Source organism: Prionailurus bengalensis, chromosome A1, assembly GCF_016509475.1.
Source record: "Prionailurus bengalensis isolate Pbe53 chromosome A1, Fcat_Pben_1.1_paternal_pri, whole genome shotgun sequence".
Lineage (NCBI taxonomy): Eukaryota > Metazoa > Chordata > Mammalia > Carnivora > Felidae > Prionailurus > Prionailurus bengalensis.
The window spans coordinates 86364239-86377870 of NC_057343.1; the positions used below are offsets into that span (position 1 = coordinate 86364239).

Sequence of the window (13632 nt, forward strand, 5' to 3'; positions counted from 1 at the left end):
ATAAAGAAGATGTGGTAGATATAGACATAGATATAGATATAGATATAGATATAGATACACACACACACACACACACATACTCAGCAATCAAAAAGAATGAAATATTGCCATTTGCAACTACATGGGTGGAACTGGATGGTATTATGCTAAGCGAAATTATTCAGTCAGAGAAAGACAAATATCATGACTTCACTCATACGAGGACTTTCAGACAGAGAACAGAAGGACACAAAGTAAGGGAAGCAAAAATAATATAAAAACACGGAAGGAGACAAAACAGAAGAGACTCTTAAATATGGAAAAGAAACAGAGGGTTACTGGAGGGGTTTTGGGAGGAGGGATGGGCTAAATGGTTTATGGGGCATTAAGGAATCTACCCCTAAAATCATTGTTACACTATATGCTAACTAACTTAGATGTAAATTAAAAAAAATAAAATATAAAATAAAATAAATAAAATAAGATAAGATACAACAAATGCAATATAAAAAATAATAACAAAGAAGAGGTATTACCTATTCTTCTCAAAGTACTAAAAAAATACAAGAGGAAAGAAAATGTCCAAATTCATTTTGTTAAGGCAGCATTATCCTGATATCAAAACCAGATAAATGCAGTACAAAGGGGAAGAGAGAGACAGCGAGAGAGACAGAGACAAAGAACTATAGGTAGATATCTCTAATGAATTGATACAAACCCACAACAAATTATTAGAAAACAGAATGCAACAATAAATGAAAAAAAATTATCAGAACAATCAATTTGGATTCATTTGTGGAAAAGAAAGGTAGTACAATATTCTCAAATCAATCAATATGATACATTACATCAGTAAGAGAAAAGATAAAAATCCATATGATCATTTCAATAGATGAAGGAAAAGCATTTGACAAAGTACAACATGAATTCATGATAAAAACCATCAACAAAGTAGGTTACAAGGGAATATAACACTACCTATTTAAGTCTGTATATGGAAAAAAAAACAGCTAACATCCTACTCTAGGGAAAAACTGTGAGCTTTTCAACTAAGGTAAAGAATATGACATAGATGTACACTCTAACACTTTTATTCAAGGTACAATTTGAAGTCCTAGTCACAGCAATGTAACAGGAAAATGGAATAAAGGCATCCAGTCTGGCAAGGAACGCATAAAATTTAAACATTTACTGATGACATAGGTGGAAAAATATAAGGACTTTACCAAAATGAACAGAACTGAAATGAATTCCATGAATTTTCAGGACACAGTATCATTGAAAAGAAAACCCATCGCATATCTATAAACCAATAATGAAGCATCAGAGAGAAATTAAGAAAAGAATCCCATTTACAATTGCACCAAAAATCATATAATACCAAGGAATAAACTGAATGAAGGGAGTGAAACACCTGTACTCTGAAAACGTTAAAACGCAGGTGAAAGAAATCTAAAATACAAATATATGCAAATAAATTCCATACTCATGGATTGGAAGAGGAAATATTGTTAAAATGTTTACAACTACATAAAGCATCTACACATGCAATGCAATTCCCATCAAAATACCAGCAGCATTTTTCATTTGAAAAACCTCAAAATCATTTGGAACCACCAAAGACCCTGGGTAGCCAAAGTGATCTTGAAAAAGAAAACAACCTGGAGGTGTCATAATTCCAGATTTCAAGCTATATTATGAAGTTGTAGCAGTTAAAGCACTATGGTACTGGCATAGTACATGGTACATGGATCAAGGGAACAGACTAGAACGCCGAGGAGTAAGCCCATGATTATATGGTGAATTAATATTTGACAGAGGAGGAAAGAATATCCAATGGGAAAAGACAGTCTCTTCAATAGATGATGTTGGGAAACTGGATAACTATGTGCAAAGGTATAAAACTGGACCACTTTCTTACATCATACACAAAAGTCAAATCAAAATGGACACAAGACCTACATTCAAGACCTGAAATCATAACAATTCTATAAGAGAGCACAGATAATAATTTTTCTGAAATCAGCTATAGCAACACTTTTCTAGGTATGTCTCCTGAGGCAAGGGAATGAAACACGAAAATGAACTATTGGGACTACATAAAAATAAAACATGTACAGCAAAGGAAACAGTCAACAAAAGTAAAAGACAACCTACTGCATGAGAGAAGGTATTTGCAAAGGAGATGTCTGATAAATGGTTGTTATCCATAATATATAAAGATCTTATAAAACTCTCCACCAAAAGAAACAAATAATTCAATTAAAAATGGGCAGAAGACTAAGCAGTATAATCCAGTGATAGAATAATAAATACTACCTGATTTCACTCATATGTGGGATTTAAGAAACAAATAAAATGAAGAAAGTAAAAGAAAAAAAGAGTGATACAAAAAAAAAAAAAAACCTGACTGTTAACAATAGAAAACAAAATACATGGTTACCAGAAGGGAGTTTGACAGGGGGATGTATACTGAGTAATATATAGAATTGTTGAAACACTATATTGTACACCTAAACTAATATTACACCATATGTTAACTATACTGGAATCAAAATCAAAATAAATAAATAAGTACATACATACCTAACAAAATATAAATAAATGTGATAATTGATTTAAGAGCTGTGTAATTTTACGAAAAATTCAAATGGACTGAACACAGAAATTAAATGTAAATAGATCAGGATTGTATGCATGTTCTATTCTTCTTCTTCTTCTTCTGCTTCTGCTTCTGCTTCTGCTTCTGCTTCTGCTTCTGCTTCTACTTCTTTTTTCTTTCAATTCTTAGAATAAAGTAAATACCATGGCTCCACAACATACTTTGTTCTGTAGTGTCTCCTGGGGATATCTATGATACTCAGTCCTCACCTCCTTTTAATGCACTTTGGGAGAATATAAGGTATTTCAGGATCACTACACTCTGAGTTTGCTGAGGCATGGTAGGGCTGTGTCTCATTCACCACTTCCATGACAGAGTACAGAGTTATGTTGACCTCTCTACATATGGTAATTATGTCTGGATAATACAGGAATGGGAGGTTCTGGCCTACACCTCTTCACAAATATGTGGATACAAATAACCATCCATCCACAAACACATATCTTTTGAGGGTTCTGGATTCTGGATTAAAGCACAGGAATGGGAAAAGACAAATTTAAGGAAGTAGAAGGCACAGTTTCAATTGACCCTGGGGAAAAGACAGTAAAGTGAGCAGCCATGATCACTGTGGACACAAATGTCCAGCCCACTTACCCATGGACTCTGGGAGCATCTCCCTTTGTGGTAACTTCCAGCTGGCTTATCCAAAATTTCTGGCTAAACTGACTGGTAAAAGACTTCTCCTGTGCAATCTAGTCTATAAATACTGGAAAAGTGACTACCTGTCCAAATATGCAAACACCAATATAGTGTTACAAGATTCACAAAGTGTCAGGGAAACATGACACTATCAAAATGAAATAAATCACAAGCAACTGACCCAAAGAAATGGAGATCTAAAAACTACCTTGCAAAGAATTCAGAATATTTACCTAAATGAGAGCAGACAAGCAACTCAACAAAATTAGTAAAGCAATACTTGAGGAAAATGATAAGCTTAGCAAAGAGATTAAAAACACAAAAAAACGCAAAATGGAAATCCTAGAACTGAAGAACACAGTGATCGAACTGAAAAAGACCAATAGAAAGGCTGTACAGACTTCATGAAGTACAAGAATCAGTGAGCTCAAAGACAGATTATCAGAAGAATAAAAGGAAATTAAACTAAAAAAGAGATTAAAAAAACAGCCTACTAAACTTATGGGATCCTTTAAAAATCCTACACACACACACACACACACACACACACACACGTCATGAAAATCCCAGAGGGCAGAGAAAATGTTAGGGGCAGAAAGCTAAGTTGAGAAAAGATTAATAAAAACTTACCAAATCCTGAGAGGAAAATAAACATACATATTCATCAGGTTCAAGGAATTCCAAATACCAGATATAATGAAGGTGATGTTGACACACGTTATAATCAGAAAATCAAATAAATTAAAAACCTGATAAATTTTTAAAACTTGACCATTGTTGTATTTTTCCAAATAGAAATTGTGATTGATGTAATTTCTGGATGCCAGGAAAAACAGAAGAATATTTAAGATAATCTGCAATGAAACTGCATTGTTAAACATTTTTTAATATTATTCCATTAAAATTAGCAATATCATAATTTGCATTATTTAGTTTAATTAATGAAAATTTTTAATAGTTTAATGTCTTATTTCAAACAGAATGGAAAAATTGGAAAATATGTCATACCTAAAGTAAATTAAAGATAGCTTTCACATTTGTGATATTTTAAGAGTTTTTTATATATATTTTTTATTAAACTAACCATATTCCATTTAATTATTAATTATTTGTCCATGATAATCAAATTTGTGAAATAAAATAATATGTAAAATGTACAGATACAACATTACTGTGAACTTACTGAACAACAATATATACAATGTATGCTCCATAAAACTTTAGGGATGCAATAATATTGGAACAAACTAAATATGTTTCTTTAACTACTGACTTTACCTTAACACACCTATGAAAATATATAAAGACATTTTTAAAAATTCTTCCCCAACATTGGCTTATATATCTTGAGCTATTAGTAACTTAAGTTACGTTGTCTAAGTCTCAGTGGACATTCCCAAGTGAATACAAAAAAAGACGACAACCAACCAAGCAAGGCAGACAAAACAAAGCATCAGATTAAGTCTCCAATTAAAAAAGGCATAGAATCATTGTTGCTGTTGATTTTCTTGGAGGTATCTTTTTTCATAATTTTATCTTCTAATTCACCTATTCTCTCCTCTGTCTCTTCAATCCCTGTTATGGCTACCTCCATTTTATTTTGCACCTCATTTATGGCATTTTTAGTTCCTGTTTGACTGTCAGTGCCTTGATCTCTATAGCAATAGATTCTCTGCTGTTTTCTATGCTTCTTTCAAGCGCAGCAATTAATTTCATGACTATTATTCTAAATGCTTATTCCATTATATTGCTTAAATCAGTTTTGATCAATTTGTTACCTGTCGCTACTTTCTGGAGTTTCTTTTGAGGAGAATTCTTCCATTTCATCATTTGGGTAGTCCCTGTGGTAGCACCAAACTGCAGGGCCCTTCCCCTGTGATGTCTGGAGTAACTTGTGTTGGTGAGCAGGGCTGCAGTCAGACCCCATGTCTGCTCCCAGCCAACCACTGGGGCCACAGTCAGACAGGTGTATACCTTATCTTCCTCTCTCCCAGAGACAGGGATCACTGTGGAGTGGTGTGGCCCCTGTCGGGGCTACTTGCACACTTGCGGGTTTGTGGTGCAGTTTCAATGGGATCTGGCCAAGGGCCTATTAGACAGGGTGGATCCGCAAGGAGCACAGGGACTAGAGGGGCAGGCTTAGCTTGATTTGCCATCAGTGGTCCCCTGCAGGAGGGTCCCTGTGGCACCAGGAGGGAGGCAGGCCTGTCAGAGGGATGGATCCACAGAAGCACAACATTGGATGTTTGTGCAGTGCAGGCAAGGTCAGTGATGGGAATGTGTTCCCTTTGGAATTTCATCTGGGGGATGGGAGAGGGAGATGGCACTTGCCAGTGCCTTTGTTCCCCTGCTGAGTGAGCTCCATCTTCTGTTGCTCAACAACTCTCCCTTCTGGCATCCACTCACCCTCCCCGCTCTCTGAGAGCAGAGCTGTTGACTTTTCACATTCCAGATGTTAAGTTCAGCTGGCTGTCAGAACTCACAGAGTCCAGCCCCTCTGCTTTTGCAAGCCAGACCCTGGGGGCTCTGCTTTGCCTGGCATGCTGCCCTCCACTGCCCTGGCTCCCTCCAGCCCATCCTTGTAGCACGCACTGCCTCTCCGCCCTTCTTCTATCATTGTAGATTTGATTTGTATTTCCCTGATGATGAGTGATGTTGAGCAACTGTGTCTTCTATGGTAAAAAAGTGTCTATTCATATCCTCTGCACATTTTTCATTAAATTATTACTTTTGGGGTGTTGAGTTTTCTAAGTTCATTATATTTTGGATACTTACTCTTTATCATATATGCCATTTACAAATATATTCTCCCATTCCATAGGCTGCCTTTCAGTTTTTTGGGTTTTTTTTTTTTTTTTTTTTTTTTTTTTTTTTTTTTGCTGTGCAGGAACTTTTTATTTTGATGAATTCTTATACTTTATTTTTGTCTTTGTTTCTTTTGCCTCAGGAGATATATCTAGCAAGAAGTTGCTGAGGTCAATGTCAAAGAGGCTATTGCCTGTGTTCTCCTCTAGGGTTTTTATAGTTTCCTGTCTCACACTCGGGTCTTTCATACATTCTGAATTTATTTTTGTGTATGATATAAGACAATCGTCCATTTTCATTCTTTTGCATGTTGCTTTCCAGCACCTTCCCATCGGATATTCTTTCCTGCATTGTTGAAGACTGATTTACCATATAGTTGTGAGTTCAGTGCTGAGTTTTTTATTCTGTTTGATTGATATATGTGTCTATTTTTGTGCCAACAGCATACCGCCTTGATCATTACTGCTTCATAATATGTCTGGAGATGTGATGCCTCTATCTTTGCTTTGCTTTTCAAGTTTGCCTTGTGTGTTTGGTCTTCTGTGGCTCCATACATATTTTAGGATTATTTGCTGTAGCTCTGTGAAAAATGCTGGTGGTAATCTGAATTGGATTGCATTAAATGTGTAGAGTGCTTTGGGTAGTATAGACATTTTAACAATGTTTGTTCTTCCAGTCCATAAGCCTGGAATGTCTTTACATTTTTATTGTGCATCATCCTCAATTTCTTTTATCAGTGTTTTATAGTTTTCAGAGTACAGATCTTTAACACTTTAACTAGGTGAATTATTAGATATCTTATGTGTTTGGTTCAATTGTAAGTGGGATCAATTCCTTGATTTCTCTTTCTGCTGCCTCATTGTTGTATAGGAATACAAGATTTATGTATGTCGATTTTGTATCCTGGGTCTTTACTAAACTAGTGTGTAACTTCTAGCAATGTTTTGGTGAGTCCTTCTGCTTTCTATATAGGGTATCGTGTCATGTGCAAATAGGAAACATTTCACTTCTTTCTTGCAGGTTTAGATGTCTTTTATTCCTTTGTCTTTTCTCATTGCTGTGGTAAGGAGTTCCACTACTATGTTAAATAAAGTGATGACAGTAAGCATCCCTGTCTTATTCCTGACTACAAAGGAAAATCTCTGTTTTTCCCCATTGAGGGTGATATTAGCTGTGAGTATTTTGCATATTGCCTTTATTGTGATCAATAATGCTAACCATACTTTTTTTGTCATGAATGGATCTTGCTTTTGTCAAATGTTTTTTTCTGCATCTATTGAAATGATCATACAGTTCTTATCATTTCTTTTATTAAAGTGGTGTATCATGTTGATTGATTTGTGAGTATTGAACCACCCTTGCAAATCAGAATAAATACCACTTGATTGTTAGTTCATGCCTCAGAACTGCCTACTATTTTGGGGGACTTACATTAAAAATTCATCAGAACTTGAGTCTGAGATATAATGGAATGTGTTGGTGGGATCTCAGGGCAAAATTATCCTTAGGGAACCACAAACACCATGGGTGAACACCTGATGGTAGATACACTGAGATGGCTGTGAGTTTAATCAGTGAAGTAATCAGTCCCTAACAGCCCATAAAATCCTGATAATAAAGTGTCATAAAATACCCTGTGCTTCCTAAACAGTGTGTAGTAGGTGTAGAAGCATAGTTCTCCAGGAGACGCAAAAACAGTGAACATTTAATGACGCCATGGCATTCAGTGTATTCTAAAGGATGAGGAAGGGAAAGGATACCCAGACAAGAAATAAACCCATGAATATATGGTTAACTAATGTACAAAAAAGAAACCAAGAATATACTATGGTGAAAGTATAGTCTATTCAGTAATTGTACATCCTATGCATTTTCAGTCAGAAAACTGTGTGGCCACATGCAAACAAAAAATAAAATTGAACCATTATCTTGAACCATACACAAAAATTATTTTAAAAGTGTTTGAAGACAAATGTAAGAATAGACACCATAAAACTTCTGGAAGAAACAGGTGGTTAGCTTCTTGACACAGATATTTATAATAGTTATTATTTATATAAATCTTACACAAAGACAAAAAGAAGAGAAGTAAAGATAAGTGGGGTACATTAAACTAAAAATATGCACACCAAGGAACCATCAACAAAATTAAAAGTCGAACTACTGAATAAGAAAGGTACTTGTAAATCATATTTATCCTTAGGGAAGCTAGTATTCAAAACAGATAAAGAACACACAATTTCAATGGCATAAAAATTGGTTACAAAATGGACAGAAGACATGAATAGAGTTTGTTTTCCAAGGAAGACATATAGATGGGTAAAAAGTTAAAGAAAGAAAGAAAACAAAAGATGTACAATGTCATAAATAATCAGGAAAAGCAAATAAAAACCACAATGAGATATGACCTTACACAATAAGAATAGCTATTTTCAAAAAGACAGGGAATAACGTGTTGGTGAGGATGGGGAAAAATGGAAATCGTTGTTTTTTATTGGGGAGAATGAAAACTGGTGCAGCCAGTACAGAAAACAATATGGAGTTTTCCTCTTGAAACTAAAAATGGAACTACCATACATCCATAAATTCCACTGCTGGATATTTATCCAAAGATTTCAGAAACACTGCTTGTAAAGATATATGCATCTTTATGTTCTTTGATCATTCCTATGTTCATTGCAGCAGTATTGACAATGGCTAAGAAGCTAAGACAGGGAAACAACTTATGTATCCTAAGAACCCATTAATGGTTGAGTGAATATTATATATATATATATATATATATATATATATATATAATTTACTCATTATATATTGCACAGACTATATTTAAATGCACATATAATAAATATGCTTGTACACATATATATGTATAAATATACATATACATGCATGTCTATTTATTAAAACAATAATATAACATAGTAAATATAAATGCACAAAATATAGATATAATAAATATAAATATACATATGTATATATAATATAGATATAATAACTATATATTTATATATGTATATCATATTTAAATATTTAAATAAAAGTGAAATATAATTACAAATTTATATTAAATACATTTATACCGGTAATGAAATCTTGCCATTTGTTACAACATGGATTAGACCTTGAAGGTATTATTGTATGTGAAATATATTAGAAAGAGAAAAACAAATACAAAATGATCTCTCCTATGTATGGAAGATAAAACAAAACAAGAAAACAAGCTCATAGACACAGAAAACAGATTGGTGTTTGCCAAAGTGAGGGGGTGAGGATTGAGAGAAAGGAGGAAGAAAAATACTTTTTAGAAAAACAGAAAGAAATCAGGGGAAATAAAAATAAAGCATTCAAAATCATATCACAAGTGTGTAGAAACAAAATATCTGATAAAAGTGTTCAGTCAACTTAAAATGAAAAGGATAACATATTTATTAAATTGCACTGGAATGCTTAATAGCATTTAGAAGAAAATATACTCCTACTTACAAGAATTGCATGCAATTAATTACATATATGTTTAAAATCATTTTTTAAATAAATCTAAATAATAGCACTGATGTTTCTATGTATTTGTTTAAAAAATTCTTGGGTTCCTGGGTGGCTGAGTTGGTTAAGCATCCAAATTTTGATTTTGGCTCAGCTCATGATGTCATAATTTTTGAGCTGGAGCCCCATGCAGGGCTCTGCACTGACAGTTCAAAGCCTGCTTAGGATTCTCTCCATTCTCTCTCTCTACCACTCCCTCTTTCACTCTGTATGTCTCTCTCTTTTTCAAAAACAAAACAAAACAGAACAAAAAAAAAAATAAAGATATAAACAAACAACCACAACAACAACAAAAAAACCACACACACAAAAAATATTTAAAACATTGTTTTCAATCTATTTGAATTTTTTATTGAACAATACAGATATTTAAATAGATAATCACATTGGCATATTTGAAATATATATATTTCTTACATATTCTTCACAAAACAGGACCCTTGTTTCAACAGAAATTTTAGAGAACTTTGATCATTGTTTTGTGTCTGACTTCCCTCTTGACATGTCTTAGGAAGGAAAAGTTCTGATGTCTATGTTAAAACTAAATAGTCACTTCCTTTTTTGACTCTCAGTTATAGGAAGGGAATATAATCATACTTTCTATTAAATCTTTTAATTTCAAACTTTAAAGTGGGTACCTTCAAATAAGCAAGGGATATGCACATTCACTAAGCAAACAGCACAAGAAAAATAAATAAGTGTTTATTGCAATTCATCAAGTTTTCAGAGGAGCTCATCATATGATTTTTGAGCTGTGAATGGTGCGAGTCATATTAATTAATCTCAGAAACATTTTGGAAATTGATTTTGGTTATGTATTTTCCAGACATCATTGGGCCAGAATTTCTGAAGAGTCTGAAAGTCTCTCACTTTTTTTTCTTTTTTTAATGTTAATTTATTTCTTTTGAGACAGAAGAGAGCTAAAGAGAGGAAGGGACAGAGAGGGAGAGAGAGAATCCCAAGCAGGTTCCATGCTCAGTGCACAGCCTGATGTGGGGTTTGATCTCACAACTGAGAGATCATGACCTGAAACAATATCACGTAGTTGGATGCACCCCCAGGTGCCTCTGTCACTCTTTTTAACATAATATTTTCTGCTTAAATTCTACCGATTTTTTTTCTATTAAAAAATGAATTTACTTTAGTTAAGAACCTTAACTAATTACATTTCAAACCCCAAATTAATTCAACTGGAAAACCTTGGTAGTAAAGAGTAATGCCTAATGAACCTTTGGCCATTGATACCAAACAGTGAATGTCTTTTTTTTTTTTTCAAAATTTGAAAATGAAGTTATGTGATATGAAGGAAACTTAAGCAAACTCTTCCTTTTTTAAAAGATTAATCATACACGTTCTTTTGATAAAAAATTTCCCATCATAGTTACACCATTTCAAAATAAAGCTTTTAAACAGTAAATAGTCAAGAAATCTCTAAGGACTCACTTAGTTTTAGTATAAAAGCATCCATAATTACAGTATATAATCTAACATGCAGATCTGCTATTTGGGGGGAAAATACTTATATCCAATTCTAATATATCAGCCATTCATCACTGTGATGCTTTGGATAATACAAGGCTTTGTACATGTTAATTCTAGCTTCCTTATTTACACCCACTCTTATATAATAAAGAGTATAGAAGACTTACTCCGTAAACAGTGATGACTGTTCATTCATAGTGCCCAGGTGTAGAACTAGCCTGCAGGTAATGGGAAGACCTTTGTAAGCTAGTCATTAAACAGGTATCTCTATTGAAAACCGTGCTACAGAGAGGTTAACAATAAAGCAAAGCACCCAAATCTCATTCAGTAGAATTATAAGAATATTAAATGTATAATGAAATGCTGATAACAGAAATCATCTTATGAAATGGAGTTAGTGGCTTTTGGGGTTATGAAATGAGTGTTTTGAAAGACAACTGGGGAGTGGCTCAGACTGACTAATCTGCACTAAACAGTATATAATTCCCATCAATCCTTTTAGAAAAAGGCTCTCATTATTCCATAGTCTATTCTTCATTTTCCTGATCACAATTATCCCGATCATGTAGACCTGTTGTAAATGACTTTCTTAGATTCATCTAGTTACTTCCAGAGTCCTTCTCATAAAATATATAAACTTGTATTTCCTCCTTACTGGTGAGAGAATGTCTAATTCTATACAGAGTTCTTTGTCCAATCTCCATACCTATCACTTCCCCTGAAAATAAGGGAACAGAAGAATCATTTTTTCACCAGGCAAGGGTAAATATATATAAAAGGTAAATATATATAAAGGATAAATATATATATACATATATATATACACACATATATATATACACACACACATATATATATATATATATACACATATATATGTATATATATACATATATATACATATATATGTGTATATATATATATATATATATATATTAGATTTCAAAGAAACCTGGGAACGTGATAACACTTTCTGTTATTTTTCCTATTTTAGCCATTTGGGAAGAGATGTTAAGTATATATGAATTATTGTAATGTGTGATACCATCATGTTGGATTGTTTCCATTATCATTTCAATATATTAATAAATTCTTACTACCCACAGGCTAAGGGAAAATATTTGTTCTTTCTATTTATTGAAAAATTACCACAAAGAAAACAAACAAATAAAAGAATATAAAATTATTTTGTCAAATCTCAATTATTCCAATTTTCTAGATTAATATAATCCCTGTCTTTATTCTTGGAATGTCATTGCTCCTAATGAGTGTAAAAGGTGAAAAAGATGGAATTTTAAGGCAGCAGGATTAAAGAGAACTTTGTCAAACTTATATAGAGCAGATCCTCTGAATCACTCTTCTCAGGGCTCCCATCACCTCCTTGTTTCTCAGGATATAAATGATGGGGTTGAGCATTGGGGTCAGAATAATGTAGAAGACAACCAGAACCTTGGCTTCTGTGGGAGATCTCAGCCATCTTGGACATAGGTAAATGTAAACAAAGGGTGCATAGTAGAAAGTCACCACAATGAGGTGTGTGCTGCAGGTCGAATAGGGCTTCTTCCTTCCTTCTGTTGAGTGCATGTGGCAGATAGCATGGAGAACTCGGCCACAGGAACATGCAATGCCGATGAAAAGAAATGCAATCAAGAGTGTGGTGCTCACAAACACTGTGTACTCATAGATCATAGGTGTCCATGCAGGCCAGAGTCAACATGGCTAGGACATCACAGAAGAAATGGTTGATGAACCCGGATCAACAATAAGGGATATGGAGGGCATATACAGTGTGAGAACAGGAGTTGATTGACCCCATTATCCAAGATCCTGTTATTATCAGCACACACACTTTTTTGCTCATACGAATGGGATAATGAAGAGGAAAGCAAATAGTCACATAGCGATCATGGGACATGGAGGCCAATAGTAACCCATCTGCATCTGCTAAAGTCAAAAAGAAGCTCTGTATCCCACACCCAATGAAGGAGATAGACTTGTTTCCAAAGACATAATTGGACGCCATCTGGGGAATGATGGTGGAGATGAAGTTCAAGTCCATGAGGGAGAGCTGACTAAGTAGAAAATACATGGATGTGTGGAGATGGGTGTCCAGGAGGATGAGGAGAATCATGGACAGGTTGCCAAAAAAAGCCATTAGGAAGATGAAAATAATGAGAATGAAAAGAAACAACCCAATTCTTGATGGGGGAAAAACCCCAATAAAAGGAAGCCTGTTAATGTTTGGCTGTTATTTTCCATTTTCTACTCATTGGTATTCTTGAAGAAAGAGGAAAACTCATATGTGAAAAATAAAGAAATGTGAGTTTTTACATTTTATTCAAATTATTTTAGTCTAATTCTGAAGTTTTTATGAAATACCTTGTTCCTTAAATAAATAATCAACATTTGTTACTTTGAGAAAGAAGTTATATGTTGTTTCACAAAGTCACAAGGTAAGGTGGTAAGCATATACATTCCAAGTTTTCTGTAAAGAATCCATGAAATAATAAAAGGTAAAT

General features: G+C 33.9%; 1 pseudogene; it reads right to left on the reverse strand.

The window, feature by feature from the left end:
- Positions 1–12442: 12442 nt before the first annotated feature.
- Positions 12443–13372, reverse strand: LOC122470451 (annotated as a pseudogene).
- Between the last annotated feature and the right edge of the window lie 260 nt (positions 13373–13632).